This window comes from Anabrus simplex, chromosome 1 (assembly GCF_040414725.1).
Source record: "Anabrus simplex isolate iqAnaSimp1 chromosome 1, ASM4041472v1, whole genome shotgun sequence".
Lineage (NCBI taxonomy): Eukaryota > Metazoa > Arthropoda > Insecta > Orthoptera > Tettigoniidae > Anabrus > Anabrus simplex.
In genome coordinates this window covers 121,549,084-121,574,435 of record NC_090265.1, presented here as the reverse complement: position 1 = coordinate 121,574,435, position 25,352 = coordinate 121,549,084, and the positions used below count along the sequence as shown (strand labels likewise).

General features: G+C 40.1%; 1 non-coding gene across 1 annotated transcript; it reads left to right on the top strand.

The window, feature by feature from the left end:
- The first annotated feature begins 17,990 nt into the window (after nucleotides 1-17,990).
- On the top strand, nucleotides 17,991-18,093 carry LOC136859327 (U6 spliceosomal RNA). The gene has a single exon (XR_010858972.2). It is a non-coding gene; the product is annotated as a U6 spliceosomal RNA (small nuclear RNA).
- The last annotated feature ends 7,259 nt before the right edge of the window (nucleotides 18,094-25,352 follow it).

Genomic DNA, 25,352 nt, shown 5'->3' with positions numbered 1-25,352 from the left:
CAGTCCCTTGGTCAGTATTACTATTGGTTTCCGTCAGTTTCTGAGACTGAGGCATTGCGGGTCGGCTCCACTGATTGTTTTAAATTCATATCCATCCGTTCATCTTTCGTCCTCACGCTTTGAAGTCTGGTCAGTGGAGGATTTTGTTTTCTTTATTGCATTTCGTCTCATTTCGTACCATCAGGGGCCGAGGAGCTAGATGTTAGGCCCCTTAAAAAAACAAGCATCATCATCATCATCATCATCATCATCATCATCATCATCATTAGTATCTACATGATATCGAGCATGTAGTTAGAGGGAGAAAAAAGAATATATTGGGGCTGTTAGGCTGCGATGCTACTATTAAGTATCATTGAACAAAGAACAACAGTTAGTGATCTCATATTCTTATTATTAAGAGAAAAAGTATCATGCTATTTGCTTATATAACGACATGGAAACGAAAATCAGTGTTTTATAAAATGGTAATAAATACCTAATTAAGAGAAAATGGTAATAAATACCTAATTAAGAGGCAAGGCAATGAAGCTGTCGGGACCTCATCATTACCTTCGTGTTAGAAAAACGCAAATTTCGAGTAAATTATCATATGACATTTTCAAAATTTTCAGACATTTGGTCAAAAATGTATCATTATAGAACATTAAAATTATATTTTTGAAGAACATACTTATGTAAGATCTTACACACGTCCGTCTTAGTGACATAAAGATCCACCTTATTTCGTTCTCCCCTCTCAAGTGTTCCAGCAACCTGCCCCCGAGATGTGTCTCACATAGTTTCCACTTAACTGTGCCACGCTCGTCCTACCTGAACTTCATTGGGAAGGTCATTTCAAGGATTGCCAGCAGTAAAATTCAAATTTGCCTGTCCCGCGGATCTATGGATATTAGCAAATGTGGCCAATTCTTATAAATGCACTGAGCTCTTCTGGTCGGTAATTTGAAACGATATCAAACATAAACATATAAATAATGCAAGATTTAATCTAGGCTAATTATGTAATGAGAGCCATACCACAATCCAATCCTAAAAAACAAAACAAAAAAAAAAACAAAAAAAAACAAGCAAACAAATAACACGTCTACAGCACACTGTTCTAACATGTATTTAATTCGGAGATATTGAGTGGTATCCGCCGCCCCCCACCCCGCTCTCCATAGCGTAACAGCCCCGAAAGTCCATGACCTACCAAGCGACCGCTGCTCAGCCCGAAGGCTTACAGATTACGAGGTATCGTGTGGTCAGCACGATGGATCCTCTCGGCCGCTATTCTTGACTTTCTAGACCGGGACCGCCATCTCACCGTCAGATAGCTCCTCAATTCTAATCACGTAGGCTCACTGGACCGCAAACCAGTCCTCAGATGCAGGTAAAAATCCCTGACCTGGCCGGGAATCGAACCCCGGGCCCCCGGGTAAGAGGCAGGCACGCGGAGCCGGTATATTGAGTGGCATTATCTTTCCAAAAAGTTGTGGAAAGGAACTGAAGAGAAGAATTTGAACTTCTGAGTTCATGAGACAGTATCACTGTCTAGGCGTTGCAAGCCTGCCTTTTACCTGAAGGACGTGAGTAAGATACTCCGTCAGGAAGTTGGGACATTTAAGAAACGAGATTTCCACTTCCGGAGGTGCATATGGCCCTGAGGTTCACTTAGCCTGCACCAAGAATGAGTACCAGGTTAACTCCTGGATGCAAAGGCGGCCGAGCGTTGACCAATTCCATAACCGTTACAAAGCTGACATTAGTTTAAAATATATGGGACCGGGCGAGTTGGCTGTGCGCGTAGAGGCGCGCGGCTGTGAGCTTGCATCCGGGAGATAGTAGGTTCGAGCCCCACTGTCGGCAGCCCTGAAGATGGTTTTCCGTGGTTTCCCATTTTCACACCAGGCAAATGCTGGGGCTGTACCTTACTTAAGGCCACGGCCGTTTCCTTACAACTCCTAGGCCTTTCCTATCCCATCGTCGCCAGAAGACCTATCTGTGTCAGTGCGACGTAAAGTAACTAGCAAAGAAAAAAAAAATATATATATATGGAAAGTCAGTTCGTAAAGAAGAGTTAGTTACATAGCAATCAGAGAGAGTAGTATTCAAAAATACCTAGGCATAGAAGGAATCAAGTCAAGTAAGGAGCTCCTCGCTGAGAATTTCTCAAGGCATAACTAAAGCATTCTATATTCACGAGCGGTATGGCCTGCACATTAGTCATCATCCAAGATTCTTTCTTATTCGACCGTACTCTGTGTCAACCGCTTGTTATCATTTCTTAATGGATGCAGTAGTATTCCATCTGTCTCTTGGCACAGGCCACAGCAAAATGAAGCTTCCACCGAAGTCCCAGTCTCATCCATTGCTGTGACAATATGGAAGTTGCTGGGGTATGGATAGTATACTGAGTTATGACATTCGGAGCACAAATAGCGTGTCTGAGTGTTATTAAATGTACTGATAATAACATTTTTGTCCCAGTGAGAAAAGCAATGGTAAACTATCTTGCTGCTCATTCTGCCTAGTATACCATATTTTAGCGTCGACATCGTATTTTGTAATTTCCGTTTAACCACATAAACTTTAGTGGGGCTATTTAAGGATCCAACAAGCCTTCGGGCCGATGAACTAACAAATAAACATACAAAAAAACAAACAAACAAACAAACAAACAAACAAACAAACAAAGGCACCGTTATCTCCAGTGAGCTCTAATAGATTTTCACAGGAAGCCCCTTTATAGATAAATTCCCATCCTTCCCTATTCACTCGTTAATGTGCCTACTGTCGGGTCTAGCATCTCAGACAGAAGAAGCCCTAGCTTTCTGAACCCATGTATGCGGGTTCAATTCCAGGTCAGTAGTTCTCGTAAAAGAACTATTGCGCTATGATATTCCAGCATATCGGCATCAACTAAACCCGTAAAAGCAGATTTTGAGAGGTGAAAATAATAACACTGCGATGACACTAAATGTTTAAATAATTATCTCTCGCAGACACCGCAACGGAAACCAAATTTAAAGTGCAAACGAGAAATCATAGATATTCACAAGATAACTCCTTAGCTTCATCAAACTACTGATTAGTATTTATAATTTGGGTGATGATCACGTTGTACTCACTGTGATACGGCGGGAAAATTCGACATTTCTCACCTGGAAAGAAGAAGAGAAACCAATGTCAGCACGCTTCATATCTCAAGAATTTTCAAACACAATTTAATCACTCTATAGAAAAAAATTATATACAGTTGAAACATAGAGTAAACAACATACGAATATCCAGTATGGTAACTTGTAATCGGAGTATAATAGTAAAAAAACCAAGAACATTTGTGTTCGAGATTCCTCAGTTAGTTCACTCTCCAGTCATTTCCGACAAAGATTTTTTTTTTTGCTAGGGGTTTTACGTCGCACCGACACAGATAGGTCTTATGCCGACGATGGGATAGGAAAGGCTTAGGAGTTGGAAGGAAGCGGCCGTGGCCTTAATTAAGGTACGGCCCCAGCATTTGCCTGGTGTGAAAATGGGAAACCACGGAAAACCATTTTCAGGGCTGCCGATAGCGGGATTCGAACCTACTATCTCCCGGATGCAAGCTCACAGCGCCTCTACGCGCACGGCCAACTCGCCCGGTCGACAAAGATCTAACATAATACATTTCCTCAATATTCATTTCACATCACTGACGCTATAAATACCCAAGTAGTCAATATTTACCCTACTCTTAACTCAAAGTCTGATGACTGAGGTGTGAAATTTGTTTCATCGGGTCATCAGTAAGTGGTTGCAAGTAAAATAGCAGACCTTAGACAATCAATACGTACCGAATAGTTAATGGATGCAGAGCATTTCTGTAAAATATCTTCAGGAAAAGAAATGGGAACTGACGCATAAGATGTATGTATCAGAAGACTAAAAACATGTACAACCCGCTCAGCATGGGAGGCAAAATGTATTTATATACAGGTAAGTACAAGAACCATTCGACCGGCATTGGTTCAAGAGGCTTAACACTGTACGTGAAGACGTCACAGTCCATGCATACGGGATAATTCTAATTCTGCTGTTTGCTTTTCAAATGATTTTACGCAGATGTTTATCTCCTTAGAGTATAAATTTTCAGGTCGATGTTTTCGCACGTTTTCTATGATTTGCTAATCCCAAAACTACAAGTGTGTCATCCGTATTGGTTGCGTTTGGGTAGTTGGTCCGTGGATCACTTCTGTGTAGATCTTTAATAAATCAAGCTTTTCCTTTCGTGACTGTTGATGTCATTATCATGGCCAATAGATCTCTAGTTTTACTTGTAATCCGAGACTCATGGCCCTGAATATCAAGTTCAGGAATTTCACATACATTGGCATGATGAGAACTTCGGTCATCATGGTTTCACTCGGCTACCATGCTCCCTCTGCAGATCTTCAACAAATTCAATTTGGTGTTAACCTCTTTCATTTCTACGTAGCAACTTCATCCCTAATCTAAATAAATCTGCTTATTATGCCTTGCCCTCATTCTACTAATCATATCCCCTACAGTACCCACCAAAATAAAATAAACAAGTGTTTGGAATCCCATAACGAGTCCTGTCTATCTCCGTCCTATCCTGGTCAGTTTGTTCCGAGTCCTCACCTTCAGTCTATGCTGAAACGACATAGTTCAAAGGATTCTATGCTCTTTCTTTATGCCTTAATTATCGTTTCACTTCAACAGAGTACGACGCTACGAACAAATATTATCTTGTCTAACATGAAAAAATAAAAAACACTATAACACTGTTTTCCTGATGGGCCGTTGCCTACGATGCGAATGCTGATCAGCCCGAAGACCTGCAGATTACTAGATGACGTTCGGTGAGTTCGACGAATCCTCTTGGTAGTTTTTCTTGGCTTTCCAGATCGGGACCTCTATCTCACCAGAGATAGCTCCTCAATTAATGTCATATATGAGGAGTGGCTTTTCAACCAGCTCGTAGGTGTAAGTAAAATTCCCTATCCTGTCTATTAATGTGTAGCTAGTCTGTTTCTTACCCGAAACCGGGGCTATAGACAGCGGGACCAGCAATATTCTCTAAAATACATTTCTACATTTAAGGAGAGAATTTTTGTTTTCATAATCTTAGCATATTAAACAAACTACTTTCTTGCTAGGAAGCGTACTTATTGCAGGAAGTCCTTCGTTATCTGTTGTTAACCTACTACTCAAATAACAATGTGTGTCTACTCCCTTGTCATTATCAATTATCTCCATCCGACTGCATTCGTTTACTTTCCATTTATATGTACTTATCTTTATCCTACACTCCTTTTCCCAACGTATTTCCACATCATTAAGTATTTTTTGCAAATCCTCCCAGAATTAGACAAAACTTCATCATCTGATAATTTCAGAGTCTGGGTCAATTCTCCTAAATTCCCTTTCAGTTTTGATGTTTTTGCTTTAAAGTGACATTAAAAACAGGTAAAGGGGCAGCAAACTGCAATCCTGCCTCACGTTTTCCTAGATTGTTGCTTCTCTTTTCTATCTCCCATTTTGGTTCGCTGATGTATGAGATTTTGGTTTAATCAACTTCATAAAACACCTTTCCCATATTTACGCGTGACATACACTGTACATGGGATGGTTTCACGTATACGGTATTCTATGAATGGACAACTTCACGTGTACTTGCATTTCATCGGAAAACGCACTGATCTTTTCCCAGTTTGACATCTACGTTTCCTCCATTCTTCTGTGAATAATAAATTAATTTGTATAAACTTTTAGACATTTAATGTACATTCAGCAGCATCGGTGATCTGTTTTTTTGCTAGGGGCTTTACGTCGCACCGACAGAGATAGGTCTTATGGCGGCGATGGGATAGGAAAGGCCTCGAAGTTGGAAGGAAGAGGCCGTGGCCTTGATTAAGGTACATCCCCAGCATTTTCCTGGTGTAAAAATGGGAAACCACGGAAAACCATCTTCAGGGCTGCCGATAGTGGGATTCGAACCTACTATCGCCCGGATGCAATCTCACAGCCGCGCGCATCTACGCATACGGCCAACTCGCCCGATCATCGGTGAACTTGCTTATAGGGATATAACTTTTAAAACTAGAATTTGAATAGGTTACAAATTCTAAAATCATATGCATTGTGAGCGAGTTGCATATCGGAATTTTCATATCACCATAAACTGTCACATCTACGAAATAAAAGTAAATATTTAACCAAAGTACACATCAGATGAAGATACTGATAGTAGAAAACTCTGTTACAGTAGGAGAAAATTAATGCCGTGACGTCTTCAATCTACAGTTATTCCCTGTTCTTGAAAGACCTACAATGAGATACCAAATCGTTATTTGTTAGCCATTAGTCTACGTTAAGTGGTTTAGTTGGATAATAGTTCCGTAATAAACAATCATTTCCGTTTTATCTACCACTAACCATTTTTGCAGTTTTATATGCCAATAAGCCAGAATTTTGTCCCTTGGGTATACTTTTACGAGCCAGCCAGTCTGCAGACACGAGGGGTCGCGAATTTGAACACAATTAAATACTATCAGACAGAGACGGGAACGAATTCACAAACTTCGGCGCATGAAGCAAATATTTTGCCATTTGATCCACTCACCTGTGATCTGTTACTCATCTCACTGTGACCACGTTAGCATGTTCGAACACGACCGAGATCGTTGGCATTTGAATATGTTTAAAAGCAACTCCTTGTCATCATCCGACACGTTTAAGAGTTTTTGTGGGAGAATGTTTCAATATTAAAATTTGTAGCAATTGAAGAGATATCATCATCATCATCCGTGTACCCTCCAGGTTCGGTTTTTCCCTCGGACACAGCGAGGGATCCCACCTCTACCGCCCCAAGGGCAGTGTCCTGGAGCTTCAGACTCTTGGTCGGGGGATACAACTGGGGAGAACGACCAGTACCTTACCCAGGCGGCCTCACCTGCTATGCTGAACAGGGGCCTTGCGGGGGATGGGGAAGATTGGAAGGGATAGACAAGGAAGAGGGAAGGAAGCGGCCGTGGCCTTAAGATAGGTACCATCCCGGCATTTGCCTGGAGGAGAAGTGGGAAACCACGGAAAACCACTTCCAGGATGGCTGAGGTGGGAATCGAACCCACCTCTACTCAGTTGACCTCCCGAGGCTGAGTGGACCCCGTTCCAGCCCTCGTACCACTTTTCAAATTTCGTGGCAGAGCCGGGAATCGAACCCGGACCTCCGGGGGTGGCAGCTAATCACGCTAACCACTACACCACAGAGGCGGACATTGAAGAGATATACATATTATTATTTTTATTATTATTATTATTATTATTATTATTATTATTATTATTATTATTATTATTATTACGTCCGACTCGTTGTCTGAATGGTCAGCGTACTGGCCTTCAGTTCAGAGAGTCCCGGGTTCGATTCCTGGCCGGGTCGGGGATTTTAACCTTCATTGGTTAATTCCAATGGCTCGGGGGCTGGGTGTTTGTGATGTCCCCAACATTCCTGCAACTCACACACCACACATAACACTATTCTCCACCATAGTAACACGCAGTTACCTACACATGGCAGATGCCGCCCACCCTCATCGGAGGGTCTGCCTTACAAGGGCTGCACTCAGCTAGAAATGGCCACACGAAATTATTATTAGTATTATTATTGGCCTCCACTAATAATCTCGCTAGCATTCTCAATCTTAAGAAAGAAGGAATTACTTGCATTTACTTGTCAGTAAATGTTTGACTACTCATGTTGTGTATTGTAAAACAGTGCACAATTCATGCTATTTTCCTTTGCTGAGATAGTGACATGATATATTTGATATTATACACAGTGAAAATGAAAATCCACAGCTTATTTCCAGTCATTCGACCGGGTCAGGAATGGAATGAAGCCTCCTTGGCTCAGGCTGCAGCGCGTAGGCCTCTCATCGCTGGATACCGTGGTTCAAATCCCGGTCACTCCATGTGAGATTTGTGCTGGAGAAAGCGGAGGCGGGGCAGGTTTTCCTCCGGGTACCCCGGTTTTTCCTCTCATCTTTCATCCCAGAACTTCATTAACATTCAGTTTCATCTGTCAGTCATTTATCATTGCTCCAGAGGAGTGCGACAGGCTTCGGCAGCCAGCACCTTTCCTATCCTCGCCGCTAGATGGGGGCTTTATTCATTCCATTCCTGATCCGGTCGAATGATTGGAAACAAGCTGTGGATTTTCATATTATACAGAGTAATGGGTTAAAATGCGTAGATGAATAAACTATATTTGTTGCTTTACTAGACCTTGTAAAGATACACTCTTTCCTTGATATTTGATATCACAGTACTTTTATGGAATGTCATTCGTCTGTAAAACCTGAACTTAAATCGGTGGTTCCAGAAAATCTAGAAATGCGTAACTCGAGAAACTAAATCTGTTTTTAGAGAAATAGTATTCTTGTAAGCAGAGGATAATAATTTTATGTTATACTTTGCACTTTATACGACATAAAATGTCTACATAACTATTATGTCTGATGAGGTATAAATTATCATTTTAGTTTTCATGTGCCGTACATTTCATATCACTAACGGTAGCTACATTATGACTGAGTCCCCTAGAAATTTGTTTCCAATTTTGGCTAGATATGGTTTGTTTATTAAATAATTTTCAACTACTAATTTTGGCGCCTGATCCTCAGGGAAGGTTGGCGACTTCCACGGGTTATCTTACTTTTAGCTTTCGTATCAGTGGTATATCGTGGACGTCAAACAACTGTTGGAAGTTCCGCGCTTAGGATAATATTCTTCCTCCACGTCGTCCGTCTCCATGGCTAAATGGTTAGTCGTGCTGGCCTTTGGTCACAGGGGCCCTGGGTTCGATTCCAGGTAGGGCCTGGAATTTTAACCATCATTGGTTAACTTCGCTGGTACGGGCAATGAGTGTATGTTCTGTCTTCATCATCATTTCATCCTCATCACGACGCGCACGTCTCCTACGGGCCTCAAATCGAAAGACCTGCACCTGGCGAGCCGAACATGTCCTCGGACACTCCCATCACTAAAAGCCATACGCCATTTTTTTCCATCCACGTCAATGTTTCAATTAGATCTTTCCTTAAATTTCCACAGTAGAATGATTCCTATACCTGGGAAGTTCGTATCTAGAGAACGTCGTGTCGACGATTGGAAAAGAAGATTCTGGGCATGACATGATATGTGGTACCCTTCTAGTGCTTACCTGATGTTAGTGAGAGTAAAGTCATCAGAAACTAACTCTGGTGTACATGGTATAATTCGTAACACTAATGCTCAAACTTCATACTACCACGTTGTTCCATTATTCTATAAGAATTATGCTTGTGAAGATTAGATAATTAGAGAAAGATTACCCCAGCATTATGAAAAGTGGCTCGGGTGTGCATTCATGATACACAACTTTGGAATTAGTTTGACCTCGATACAGAAATATGACACGTTCCCCGAACAGTCATTACTCAACTCGAGATAAAACACGACACCAATGGGCACGATACCTTCCATTAAATTAATTAAACACGTTCCGTGACTTGTAATATTCTTCCTAACTCCGGTTTTACATTATGTTAATGGTTCGTGAAAAGTTTTCATCGCCGTTATTGTCCCTGGAGATTTTGACAAATTACAAACTGACATGTTCACAATACAGTGTGTTGCTCATTGTTGTCTGTGACGCCAGCATTACAAAGTGACTTGATATAACAGATACAAAGGAAAGTTCCTGTACTAAAGAAAGACTTTAAACTTCGTACATTCTCCAACTTGTGAGATGTTTCACTCTACTTTTATGAGCAGTTCCCTACTAACTTGGATGGTGTGAGAGTATGACTTTTACCTGCATTGTTTCACAGATCCGAAGATCAGTTCCCGCCACTACCACCAGTGCCCATCTACTCACTCATCTTTAATCTATACAGGATGTATCAGATCTATACTGACAAAAAAATCAGGGATGCTATTCATATTATGTTAACCCATTCAAGTCACAATACGTGGCGACATTGTTGACTGTGGAATCACATTTAATTTGTCCGTCCGTAGTTTGAGCGTACCTGTCACACAAAAATATGCATTAAATAAAAACTAATACAGATAATTCACTCAAATTTCGCATTATGTCATTGAAGGTTATTACTTCCCATTCTTCATTCCTTGAATAACTGCTGTCTGTAGCACAAATGTTTCATTTGAAAAAAATTCAAAACGAGTGGAACTGTGAACTATAAAATCATCGCAATTTCCGAGGGTTGGCGGACTACATATTTTTCGTTAAGTATTTCTGAAACACCGCTGTATCCACTGAATGGATAATATAGGTATATAACGTTTATCCTCTTTTTCCACCAATTTCCAACCACTGCGGTTCTTTTTTGTCACCGCCCGCGCTTGTTTAGAACAACCTGGCAAGGAACTTCAATTTTGTTCAATATTCTGCCACTTCAGTAACTTTCACTGTTGCTTTCACTACCTTCCCCCCCTCCCCCTGTGGGTTGGGGTGGTAGAGTAAGGTCCACGATATCCCGTGCCTGTCGTAAGAGGAGACTAAAAGGGGCCCCAAGGGCTGTGAACCTTGGAGCGTTGATTGGTGACCACGGGGCCCTTAGCTGAGTCTTGGCATTGCTTCCACTTACTTGTTCCAGGCTCCTCACTTTCATCTGTCCTATCCGGCCTCCCTTGGTCGACTCTTGTTCTTATCACACCCAGACGCTCTTAGGTTTCCGAGGGGTAGGGAGTCTTTCATTTTTTTCATGTTCGTGTCTCTTGTCTTTCTTTGGCCGATACCTTAATTTTCGAAGTGTCGGATCCCTTCCATTTTTCTCTCTGATTAGTGTTATATACAGGATGGTTAACTAGTTGTACTTCCTCTTAAAACAGTGATCATCACCACCACTATCACTATCCTCGAACTCTCATTCATATTCCAAAACGCCATTATTGTTATAATCGCCATCTAAAACAATGTCTAAAAGCGCTTTCAATCTCTTGTCGACATTGCCGCGTAACCGCTTCTATTGCATAATGAATACTGATGAAAATAAACTGTTATTCAACAATATTAGTACCACACAGAAATACAGAGAGAATTGTTTACCAACAGTACATGCCTCCAGTTCCCTACAGTATGTATTGTTAAGAATTACATAGCAAAGTGAATCCAATATACGAAGACAAGCGAGGCACTGCGTCATTGCGAACTGAGCTCGTCGCTTGATGCATGCGCATAAACACCGCGCGCGACCACGGGTATGGTTCCAGTGTATGGGACCCTCACCAGGATTACTTGATTCAAGAACTGGAAAAAATCCAAAAAAATGCAGCTCGATTTGTTCTATGTTATTCCCAGAAAAGTGTAGCGTTATAAAAAATGTTACAAAGTTTGGCCTGGGAAGACTTGGTGGGAAGGAGACGAGCTGGTCGACTAAACGGTATGTTCCGAGCTGACAGTGGAGCGATGGTGAGGAATGACATTAGTAGACGAATAAGTTTGAGTGATGTCTTTAAAAGTACGAAATATCACAATATGAAGATGAAGTTGGAATTCAAGAGGACAAACTGGCGCAAATATTCGTTTATAGGAAGAGGAGTTAGGGATTGGAATAACATACGAAGGGAGATGTTAAATAAATTTCCAACTTATTTCCAATCATTTAAGAAAAGGCTAGGAAAACAACAGATAGGGTGTTTGCCACCTGGGCGACTGCCCTGAATGCAGATCAGTAGTGATTGATTTCATAACTGATTTTCCACAACTCGTCATATGACTCGAATATACCAGATCACAATCCCCTGCCGTGCTTCAGGGAAGAGAAGGGGCGAGAGGGGATTTGGGTTGTATGATGAAAGCAGAGATAATGATCAGCGCGTATGCACAAGGTTCCTCGTTCCACTCGCACAGAAATTCCTTGTCTGTCTCTTACAAGCAATGTCCACAGTTCGTTCATTAAACAGTTGAAGCTGTACATACGGTACAAGAACACACTGTAATTAAGACACACTTGTCAGTGAAGGAATGAACCAGATCGTTTCTCCTCTGGTCTGTTGGTCGCAGCAACGTTATTTATTATTTAACATGCTCGAAGATACAACGCTGCCGCTCCACGATTGTGTATACCTTCAATCACAACAAGGGTGTAGTACTTACCTTTGGACACTGTTCAGGGTTTGTGAGGAGTGTAGCTAACGACCTAGAATGCTGCCTGTATTCTTGGTACAAGTTCGCCTTCTTTCCACGGGGTTCGCATAGTAGTCAGTTTGTGCAGAACAAAATGTACAATGGATACTGGGGCTAGGAAGTGACTAGGCGAAACGAACAAGAAGCTTGTGTTTTTCGCGTCGAGCATTACCTCTGTCTCCCACTTCCCACTTCCCCTCCCTTCGATTCCCTTCCTTTCCCTCCTCTGACGCATAGCAACAGGCAGCGGCTTGTTCTCTGGCATAGCAAATACGGCAAATTTGTCAATATGAATTGCGCGTTCGGTAGTAACGAAGTAACTTCGTTTGCTCGAAAAGAATTTTCTCTGTCAATCAGATTGTACCATCGTTCTTAGCACAACACAAAGAGAATCTCTGATTTGTTTGTCGATACAATTCTGATTTATTATACACCTGTGCAGGTACAATGCTGAGGTTAATAACTGACAACCGTACCATGGGAGTTTTCAACTACCCACACGTGAGTGTTACGCAGGTTCATGATGCCATCTCTTCCTAATGTGGCCTCGTTGGTGAACAAAACGGACGACAATAACATCAGAGGGGTAGAGGCCATGTGCAAGGTCTGTACCTCATTACCAACGCATTGTAAGACATATGTTCATAGGTAGGCTTCTTGTTTTGATCAATCAATGTTAACGCTCACTATCCGGGACCGTTAGCAAATATTGACGTGAATATATCTAGAAATTCGGTCCAGCACCATGGTGCAATCCATGAAATTCGACCAACACATTTTCAGGAGAGTTTCTTCTTGCACATAACTTCTAAAATGCACTATATATTCCAGTCAAATGTACGATGATCCGTACAGAAAGTATCACTGTGTCCAGAGCGACCTTGAGTTAGAAAGGGTGATATAATCTAGCGATACGTTGGAGGGGGAAATTTGAGGCATGAATTGGCGGGTCGTGCGACAGCCGAGGCAATATACGCGCATAGTGGGAGCCGGTTACCAGTTTGCTGGTTTGATGAGCTCCCGGTGGTTTTCGTTATTACTAAGTAAAACTGGTGAATGGTGTATAGTGCAAGCGGGGAGCCTCCCAATAGACAAAACGGTGGAGCAGCTGTTGGACAGAAATGAGGTCCAATTGTATCCTACTTCTCATATATTTGACCTATTTTTAAATAAAGTAATACTTGTTTACTAAACGTGAGCAAATTTCTTCATTGTTATACTTTGCATTTAACATCCTACACCGAGGAACGTACTCACGCATAAAGCTTGCGATTGTTCCTCCGATAGGGCCTATTCCATTTTGCCCTGTTTAAGAACTCTCTCTAGTTTATGACTCTTCGTACTTCTACCCTGCTCCGGATAAAAGAGACGACGGAATTATGTCACCCGCGATAAATAATAATAAAGGGAAATATCTGCGTTTCTGGTTACTGTCACCCCAGCGTGAAGACTGGTTACTATGTAGCAACATTCCAACACCAATACCCTCAGGTTTTAATGTTTAATGTATACATTTAGCAGGAAGATCCATATCTACATCAATCATTCCGTGGGGGACGCATGTAAATTTTCCATGTTCATTTAATCTGATAATTATACCATGGTACTGCCAGTTGTGGGAAGAGTATTCGCGGCAGTAAATTCCACAAATTATGGAATAAATATTCATGTGCAACATACATCGCCCGCTTCGGCTCGCACCAAAGGATTTCGTGGTAATTAGTTGAGCACATTAAACAGAACGTCATTGGAGTAATACAGTCAGGCACGACCAGCGTGGGGGTCACAGCTCTGGGGTCTTCAAATGCGTTACCACATTCCACAGGGCATCCTCATTCAAGCTATTAACGCACACATTCCTGGAGTTTCATCCAGATTTATGGCCTTTGCAAATGTCTTCATCAGAATTAAGTCCAAAAGTCCCTCTCAAATTCACTAAGTAACGTCAATGAGTAAAATCTTGTAGCTGAGAGAAAACAATTTTGTATTAACTTGGTTTCTTGGGAAGTAATTAATTATAACCCCCACCACAGCGTACCCGCACAGGAAAGCTGTGGCACATTCCACTGTAGACCTTGGATTTCCAAGAAGACTGCAGCAATGTTACATGGCCTGCAGATATTGGAAAATAATATTATTTATAAATTATCCTCTGTTGTATCGCACGGCTTACATAACCAAAGTTGACTCACAACTTAATTTTAATAATAATAATGTCTGCTTTTTTAATCAAATGTTCAGAACAATGTCAAACAATACTAGTATGAAAGTACATAGAATATTCTCATTGTCCACCAGTGCTCACAAATACGTGTACAATACTTGCCTTTCCTCACACTTATTCCAACAGAGAGTTAAGTTGGCTAACAAAAGAGAAGCAGCAATCAGTTATGTGTTCGTAACAATTTGATATCACATAAGATGTGAAAGGACAGAATGATGGTGGTTATTGTAGTCTACATATGTTCTTAACCTTTACAGCTAAGATTAATTTAGAATTCGAGTGTGACCTTATAGCACTTAATATTCTTTTCTTCACCAGATCCTGAAATAAATATAAATTTCAATCAGTCACAGTTAAGTCATCAAACACTAAAGCAAACTCTAAATTTTATTTTTGAGTCATAAATTAAGGGTCGATATTTTACTTTACTATCTATCTATTTCACTATCCAGTAAGGTATGACAGCTCAATCAATATCTTGTGTTTGTCTCTACTATATTGCACGCCAGGGTGATAGTTTACAATACATTTTACAATAGCCCGGCTCGTAACAAAGGTGTAAGTGTCTGAATATTCATGTACATATTACCAAAGAACTTCATGTACAGGGGCCGTGGTTTAATACCCGCAACCGAACTTCCAATGAACTTTGTGATGCTAAAAAGTTACACAAAAAGTTTTGTCTGTTCAGTTAGTGACCATCCACGACGGTATATTGACGCCACGTGCTGATAATTCAGGGAAAAATAACGTTTTTACACGTCACTTGCTCACAGCTGACCGCTCTGAACCATGACATCTCTGAGGAATTTGACATCAATTTCTCGATCTGCGCGATGTTTTGCTTCGCCTGTTGTCTATGTATTATATTATGTACCGTACTACATTAACAGGTTCTTCCCAACTTTTATCCACAGGTGCAAGGTACTTTTCGTAGATTTTACACTGACAAACTTGGCATCAGATCTTGACTTTGGTAGCCTCTGTGTTCCACCCCCGTGGTACATTAGAGTATCTGCATAAAAAATGTGAGCGAAAATCTAAATTGTAATCCTCGTTAAAATCAAAATAAGTTATTTTTATTATAAATGTAGATTGATTACCTTTACGTCATTTGACAGGCTTATTATAAATTTAAACTTCCTCTCGAAGCCACACAGCCAGACTGAATTCAGCCATTATTCGATACAAATATGTTTGTTTACTGAGTGACTGCTGAAATAAACCTTCTTTGGAATGATCCTACCTGCACGCAGTTATTAATTAACAGCTGTAATAGAGATATGAAGAAAAAGAAGTAGGAGGTACGTGCTGCATTATACAAATTTATCGTCGTGTAGCTAATATAAATGTTACTGATTTGTTATTAAACCATTAAAATACATTAACTAGAATTTAATATTTTTCATAGAGGAGTGTTTTAGTTTATGTACCGGTTCTTTTCTGAGCAACGAAACTTATGAGAGCATAAATGTAGGCTTTAAACTAAAGATTACAGGAGACGAATCTCCCGCATAATACACATGACATTTATAATATATGCATGCGTTCTTACATCTATACATCGATGCCCAGTGCTTCTTAATGCCACTTTTTAAAATGCCTATTCCTTGTTTTCGGAAGGTTGTAAATGGAATATCCTCAATACTCAACGGGTTTTTGCTTAGCTTTCACTCATTAATTTCTATGTGTCAGAAGAAACCAAGCCGTTTTCCAGAGCATGAGCATCTAATTTCAGCATCCGAGCAGAGCATGCCATATGAAGGCGAGAACGAATATATTGGCTAAATTATACCTTGACCCTTTGACCTTGGTGATGAATTTCCTAGGGTTAGTCTCTAGGTATTCTATTCTCTTAATAAGATATACAGCTAAAGAATATAGTGGCTCAACAACAACTTTAAACGCAACGCTGTGGTTCTCTTAATTTAGTTGATGTCCGGCTCCATGGCTAAATGGTTAGCGTGTTGGCCTCTGGTCACAGGGGATCCGGGTTACATTCCCGACAGGGTCTGAAATTTTAACCATCATTGGTTAATTTCACTGGCACGGGGGCTGGGTGTATGTGTTGTCTTCATCATCATTTCATCCTCATCACGTCGCGCAGATCGCCAACGGGATCAAATCTAAAAAGACCTGCACCTGGCGAGCCAAATATGTCCTCGGACACTCCCGGCACTAAAAGCTGTACGCCATTTCATTTTTTCACTTTAGTTGATGCAAGTGGGACATCGTCAAGATTGAGTATGGTGTAAGGAACAAGGAACCTAAATACGTAATGCTCTTTTTGTAAATATTCAGAATTAGTAGCAGTAATGAACGTTAATGTACAGAAACTTTAATCGATGAGCTATTGGAGAGGCTAGCAGCCTCATTTGAACGCTACTAATTAAATAAATAAAGCAACTGCAATACAATGAATTCTCAGAAAGTCAAAAGTTCATTTTACTTCCAGTAACTTTTATATCCAGTAGCCGTTGCTTTGCTGTATTAGAAGAATTTGACAAGCTTAGTCATGGGATTTATACTATTGAAAGAATGCGTGGTATTCGGGAGGAGGAGGTTTCCCATTGTTACACCAGGCAAACACAGGGAATGTGCCTTAATTATGGTCACAGCCGCTGCCTTCCTAGCCTAGCTTCATCTTATCCCAGCGATTCCAAAATCCTGCATGTGTCAATGCAACGTTAAAGCACTAACAAAGAAAGAAAATATTGATTACTTTCATAGTAAGCCTTGTGCTTTTCTAAGTCACTTGGGTGGCACAGCTGTTAGCAGTTATATTCGAGATTCGTATTGGAAACTTCTGACATAAAAAATATGAAACCATCATGCATCGCCGTGAGACGTCTGGCGATATAATGGCAACATTTTAAATACTGTTGTTATTTACACAGCAAAGTCAAAATATAGATTAAGCTTGAACATGAGTGAGGGAAATCAAGGTACATCACAGGAACAGGGAAACGACGGTTTCGAAAATTCATATCAACCGATCATACTATCGATTCAATTCATAGTATATTTCCATTCGGTTGGCAGTATTACCGGAAACGGAGTAGCTCCCGCCTTACTCCTCAGCCAAGTAAAACGAAATATCACTAAACGTTTCGCGGAATATAGTTGTCCCACTGACTTTGCACACTGCTATTCAATGGTCACCTTGCCTAGTCCTAAAATCTTGATGGGCTGTGTGGATTTTGTAGTACGTAGAAGTCAGAAAATAAATGTTTACGACGGGCTGCGCTATTCCGAATAATTTACACCCTTTTGGGTTTGTCGAACGTATACTACGATATTATATTTAAAGAGTAGTTGGAGAAGGAGAAGGCAGGCAAGACACCGAGAAGAAAAATGGGCTGCCAAATCAAGGAGGAAATAAATGCATCGGGGCTTGAATGTCAAGAAAAACCCCATCGTGCAACAGCCTCGAAGGCCCATGGCTTTCTAAGCGACTTTTGCTCAGCCCGAAGGCCTGCACGTAGACTGAGTGGACCTCGAAGCAACCCTCAGATGCAGGTGAAAATCCCTGACCTGGCCGAGAATCGAACCAGGGACGTCCGGGTAAGAGGCAGGCAGGCTACCCCTACACCTTCGGCGGTGCATATACTAAATTGGAACGATACAGAGAAGATTAGCGTGGCCCCTGCACAAGGATGACACGCAAAATAGTGAATGTCCAGAAGTCCAATGGAGATATAGTAAACAAAGGAGAGAACCCACTTACTGTATTTAAGCAACCGCAATCGCTTTATAATATTAAAATGATAATGGCAATGACGACGATGACCCAGTTGACATGCAGCGGTGAGTTTGCTTTATCCCATTGTCGGCAGACATGATGAAGGTTATTGGGAGATTTCCATTTTTACACAAAGCAAATGTTGAGGCTGTACATTAATTAAGGCCACAACCACATCCTTCACATCCTGTCCTTACCCCAACCTTCTGTCACCAAAATTCTTCACTAGTAAGAAAAAGAGAAAAAGAAAAATACTAGGGATATTTTGCCTTATATGCTTTTGAGATACCTTGTATCTTATGGTTGATTTTACAAATAGCGTTAAGAGTTAGTTTCCACACTGAATATAGAAGTCCTATGAGGAAATGAAAGGACGATTTCACCAGATCCCTGTTATGACGTTCTATCACGTTATCAGAATGAATGCAGATACAGACAACATCAATCGTTCGGAGTGTTCGCGTATTATCAATTAGCAAACCACGCACAAGTAATACAGATAGAGGTGGTACGGGAAGATTATTAGTTTATTCAAATTGAAGCAATTGCTCTTTGCAATATACGAGCGCACATACAGCGTTACAGCAAAAATAGAGAAATTGCACTTCCGATAATTGGAAAGAATTATCCATGAATCTGCCTGGGAAAAGCAATCTGTTAGAAATAACTGCAAGATTTTACCTTTACGTTATTCAAAATGTATTACAATTCCAATACCGGTACGTAAATAGCAGTAATAAAGCATGCAAGCTCCAGTGACCAGATATTCAATGTATTTTTTCTTGCCAAAATAGATTTGGAGACAATAAAATAATAAGACTTCATACGATCTCATTATCTACTGTATCTATATCCAATACCGTTGTTAAGGTACTTTTTGTCCATGGACAACCTGCAGCTGTTGTAGGAAGATTGCATAATAAATAATAAATTCAAACACTACACAAAAATGATGTTGTTGTCTCGTCATCAATTTATAGAGTGTTATGATGCAGCCCTCCATGGGATCCGATCTCTTATTCAGGTTTTTATTTCCAAATAACTGTTACATCCTGAATTAATATTATTATCCATGCCATGATCTCCCTTTGCAATTCCCTTTTTTTAACTGAACAAGAAATAGTTGTCTCAAGATATATCTTATTAATCTGCCAATTCTGCTGGTCAGAGTGTCCTTAACATTCTCTGCACATGAACTTAATATGTTATATCTTCGTTTGGTTAGTTATCCACCCATGTCTTCATTTGTGAACTAAGCCACCCATCTCACATCTTTATGCAACGCCACATTTCAAATGATTATATTTCTTTTTTTTTTCTGTCTTCCCGCCCGCCCCCCGCCCCCCTGTCTTTCTTTCCCTTCACGTTATTAACTAATATTTTTCCCACGCAGAGCCAAGCAATGAATAAGAATGTTTGGCGAAGATTATCTACTTGCACGCCTTTCTTACAGTCAAGAGGGTAAATTGTTCTAATTTTATAAAAGATGAAAGTCCATATTTATCTCTACTCGATTTTTATCATCATAAAACAATAAATTATACATTCACTATATGCATTAAACAAAATTAAAGAAGTAAAAATTGTTCAAATTTACCCCTTCTTCCCATGTATACATCTACGGCCTAGTTCTAATACCACGCATCTGACAATGATTTTCTAATCCATCATTTTCCTTAAGACCTTAAGACCTTTACCGTACTGTAGGAATGTGTGTTTCAGTAGAATATCTACTACGCACTCCTTCAGTATAATGTGTTTAAGGTTCATTTTCCTTTACACATCTGCAAAAGAAAATGAACACAATGAAAATTGTTCTGATGGACTGCATATCCATATGTGGCTGGGGAGGCGTGGAGAGGAAAAACAGTGTCAGATACGTGGTATTATAACTAGGCCGTCGATGTGTGTGTATGTATGTATGTATGAAAGTATGAAGTTGTTAATGTGTTTCCTACTCTTCATGATCCTGTGATATACAGCACACAATTCTCTCGTGTCCTACATTATTTACCGAAGATTTTTCCAGATTCATATTTGTTGCTTCCTTTATACAAATCTATCTCGACTTCGGCAGTTACTCTCACGTTTCGAAAAGTTCGACCTCTTCCTTCTACAGCTTTGGTTAATGGTGAGAAGATCTCGCGATCACGTAGTTTTGAAGAGAATAATCACTAAATGCACAGCTTCTAATCACCATACCTTCATAAAATATCGTCGCCTTTCAGGTAATAGATCATATCTCCCAATGCTCTGCCTATCAAATATTTTCCTTAAGACTGGTCACGCCTTCCAGCCACATATGGGTATTTAGTCCGTCAGAACAACGTTCATTCTGTTCATTTTCCTTTGCGTGCGTGTAAATTAAATGAGCCCTGCCGTACTGCACTCCAGGAATCTATGTTTGCATGACATATTTACTCATTTCTACAGTATAAAGTACTTAATGTTCACTTTTCTTTACACATTAGCATACGAAAATGAACACAACGAATTTTTTTCTGATGGACTTCGTATCCATATGAGGCTGGGAGGCCTGACTCGTCTTAACGAAAATAATGGATAGGAAGAGCATTGGGAGATATGACCTTTTCCCGAACAGCGGCGATATTACCTTAGTCTATTCATTTTTAGCCCAATGTGAAAATTGATTTTATTCCAACTTTTGAATCAGTATTAATTTACAGAGGCTTGCAGAACGTTGAAATGCATAAGAGCATGCAATAATAATAATATTAATAATCTTATGGCGTCAGCTACTTTGTGCTGACACTTTGAATCTCCACATTCCCTGTCTGCCTTCGTATCTATTTCCACGTTCTGTTTTATTCTACTAGATGAATGAGCCAGGGAACACTGTTGGGCGATCTACGGGTGAGTCTTCATTTTTTTGTCGAGTACACACCTATTGTGTCACTAAAGATCTTTAACATATCGACATCGTACGACATATTGTGTGCCAAATGAACTATTCTACGCCCCCTCAAAAAATACACTACCTCTGCGGAGGTTGAACCCGAGAATTTCGGGTTGATAGGGTTGATAAGACAGGCACATTACCACAGATCCTCAGAGAATGTGGTTTCTGTAATAAGGATGTCTTACAAAGCACGTGTAGTAGAAACACTTGTATTCAATTTCCGAGCAACTGTCATAAGATCTTCACGAAGTTCTTCAATTTCAAATGTCTCCCCTCGTAACTCCAGCTCTAGACTGCGTCACTTTGATTGGTTCAAGACGGAGATATGCGCAGCTTTGATATGAATAGCTCATTCCCGTCTGGCTCGTCGTGGGATTAATACAGTCGACTGGGTTTTGAATTTCTGTGTAACGTAAGGGAACATGACTGAAATATTACCATGTAATGTTTAGAGATTCAACAGTAGAATAGAGTAAGGCAGATCATTTGTTGCGTATGTTATTGCTAGTGAAATCATTCTTTTCCGCTTATAAATGCACAAAAATGAAATAATATTTCTTTCTCAGAAGCTTTCTCGTACTATATGCTAGAACATGAAGGGGCTTCCAGCAATCCTTAACGGGCTTCAGACTTGCTAACATAAAATGTTTTGCTGAACCTTCTTCCTGATCTTCTTACTAGTTTCTTGGGACTGGCTATCACTACTGGAGGGAGGTATTATTCCTGTTATTCCAAAATCCTTTCAACATAATGAGGAGCCTCGCGATTCCTGGCAAACGCCGATTATCTGGTAACCTCCAGACTCCAAAACACAGTGATTACTTCGTGGAGGGCCCAATACTCCGGGAGGGTCTACTTTACCTATCACAGCATGCTTGTTTATTATAACTGTATATTTGTTTTGTTCACTACTAACAACACAGCGACCGGGCGAGTTGGCCGTGCGCGTAGAGGCGCGCGGCTGTGAGCTTGCATCCGGGAGGTAGTAGGTTCGAATCCCACTATCGGCAGCCCTGAAAATGGTTTTCCGTGGTTTCCCATTTTCACACCAGGCAAATGCTGGGGCTGTACCTTAATTAAGGCCACGGCCGCTTCCTTCCAACTCCTAGGCATTTCCTATCCCATCGTCTCCATAAGACCTATCTGTATCGGTGCGACGTAAAGCCCCTAGAAAAAAAAAACCAACAACACAGCGTCCAAGTTGGAGGTGACCTCTGTATAGACACTTTGGAAATAAATAAATAAATAAATAAATAAATAAATAAATAAATAAATAAATAAATTAATTAATTAATTAAGAAATAAATAAATAAATAAATAAACAAATAAATAAGTAAATCACTATTGAATGTTCCTGGGTGGCTGGGAGCGTAGTGTTGTGTCTGTGTGTGAGAAATTCGGTAGAGGCAGAAGAAGAATTAGAAGAAGAGGTATTCAACCAAACGAGGCCACTGAGCTAGTTACAATTAGAGGATTATGGAGGCTTGCAGACTTAATTCTGAAAGATATAACAGACCATAATGTTTTGTTTTTGTTAAATTTTCGTGAGTTTTATTATGTCTCGTTTCATTTGCTTTTTGTTTACTTTTGTTTTCTTTTTGTTTTTGTTCTTTCTTCTTTCCCAGCCTGATCATAGATACGAGAACACCAGTCTTTCATAGGATTCGAACCTCTGTTACCTTGGTGGAGAGCAATAATGATATCCGCCACCAGCTCGCTTATAGCTCACCATCTGTGATAGCTATCTCACAGCAATTATCAACAGACCTATATTTTTATTCATAATTTAATAAGTGTATTAATGGTTTGCATTTTATATTTAGCACTGTTCCCGCTTCATGTGACATTTTGTTAATCGTGTGCTACTAAATCACCTCTAATTGATTTCTAATCTCCATTGATAATATAAATAAATTAAATGGAGTAATTATTTATCCTGATTATTAGCAGCATTAGTGATACTACTGCAGGTACAAAATTTAAAAAAGGTAGGATCCGAAATGCTTCCACCCCCCCCCCCCCCCACCACTGGAAATTATGCTCTTCATTTAAAACCAGAAATGATGAAGACAAGAAGAAAAAATAAAATATTGTTCGTATAAGTCAACGATGGTCGTTGTTGGTTCTGAAAATTGATGGAAAATCGTCGGCTTTCATGTCTGAGAGCTGAAAATTACACGCCAGTCAGTTTGCCATGCGTTGCATGTTAATATTTGAGAATGCATTCTTTCTCATTATATCAGACATGTTTGCGAAATTAATAAGTGGTTCGATAGAAGGCAGTTCGGGTTTAGGAAAGGTTATTCCACTGAAGCTCAACTTCTAGGACTCCAACAAGATATATCAGATATCCTGGATTCGGGAGATCGAATGGACTGTATCGCGATAGATCTATCTAAGGCATTTGATAGAGTAGGTCATGAGAGACTACTGGCAAAAACGAGCGCAATTGTACTAGACAAAAGAGTGACTGGATTGTTGGCTATATTTCTAGAAAATATAACTCAGAGAATTAGAGTACGTAAATCTTCATCTAATCCTGTAATAATTAAGAAGGGAATTCCTCAAGGCAGTATTGTTGGACCTTTATGTTATATTATTTATGTAAATGATATGAGTAAAGATGTCTGTTTGCAGATGATGTCATTCTATACAGAGTAGTAAGTAAGTTACAAGATTGTGAGCAACTGCAAAAGGACCGGGACAATGTCAAGATATGGACAGCAGGCAATGGTATGATGATAAACGGAGTTAAAAATCAGGTTGTGAGTTTCACAAGTAGAAAAAGTCCTCTCAGTTATAAGTACTCCTTTGATGGGACGAAAGTTCCTTTTGGGGATCATTGTAAGTACCTAGATTTAAATATAACGAAAGATCTACATTGGGGTAATCACATAAATATGAATGTAAATATAGGGTACAGATCTCTGCACACGGTTATGAGGATACTTAGGGGTTGTAGTAAGGATGTAAATGAGAGGGAATATAAGTCTCTGGTAAGACCCCAACTAGAGTATGGTTCCAGTGTATGGGACCCTCACCAGGATTACTTGATTCAAGAACTGAAAATATCCAAAGAAAAGCAGCTCGCTTTGTTCTGGGTGATTTCCGACAAAAGAGTAGTGTCACAAAAATGTTGCAAAGTTTGGACTGGGAAGACTTGGGAGCAAGGGGACGAGCTGCTCGACCAAACGGTATGTTCCAAGCTGTCAGTGGAGAGATGGCGTGGAATGACATTAGTAGACTAATAAGTTTTAGGGTGTTTTTAAAAGTAGGAAAGATCAAAATATGAAAATAATGTTGGAATTCAAGGGGCTAAATTGGGGCAAGGAGAGTTGGTGATTGGAAAAATTTACCAAGGAAAATGTTGCATAAATTTTCAAGTTCTTTGCAATCATTTAAGAAAAGCTAGGAAACAACAGGTAGGGAATCTGCCACCTGGGCGACTGCCCTAAATGCAGATCAGTGGTGTGATTGATTGACTGATTCGAACTCGGCAGAGGTGACCAGAGTTTTGAAGGAAGGAAATATTCCATTCAGTACACCTTGCATAATGACGAAATATAAAAACTGTGCTAATTACCGAACAAAATTAATAGATTCAATTCAGCACATCTTGTGCGATGCAAGAATATAAAATATCAGGTGCTTATCCAACAAAATTAATTAACCCTCAGGAACACGTCCGGTGTACAACTGGGGCAGATGTGTCCTCATACTCTGCAAAGCTTTCTGACACATTCCCTTGCACATGTTCAGTCAGTCTTACTTTGAATTTAGCAATAATTTGCTTTGCTAATCACTGTGAAAATTGTAGTGAACTACCATTGTACTCTACACATGCACTAGCGTCTCTATATTTTCGAACAGTTATAATATAGGCTTTTCCATTATAGAACACTTGTTTCTTGCCTTATTAGTATTGTGTATTGCTAGGGGATAAACGCAATGTGATAGATTATGTCTATGGCAAGGAACTCAGGCAGCGTGAAGTGGTAAAATTAACCCTTGTGAAACAAAAAGAATGAAGGTGAATATGCATTCCGTGTAGTACGCAATCTCATTATTTCTGTGTGAATGGATAAGAGATTCAAGAAGCATAATGAGGTACAGTGGTATGTTTCATTTAAAGCAAGAAATGCTTCAATAGATTATTTTATATAGTACCATACATGTGGAGCACGATACTCGTGTACGGTAGGGTTAAACGGTTCAGCCCAGTCGAAATTGAAAAATAGACAGCCTAAACGGCGTCAGGTCACAATTCCTGCATTCAGTGCCAAAGGTT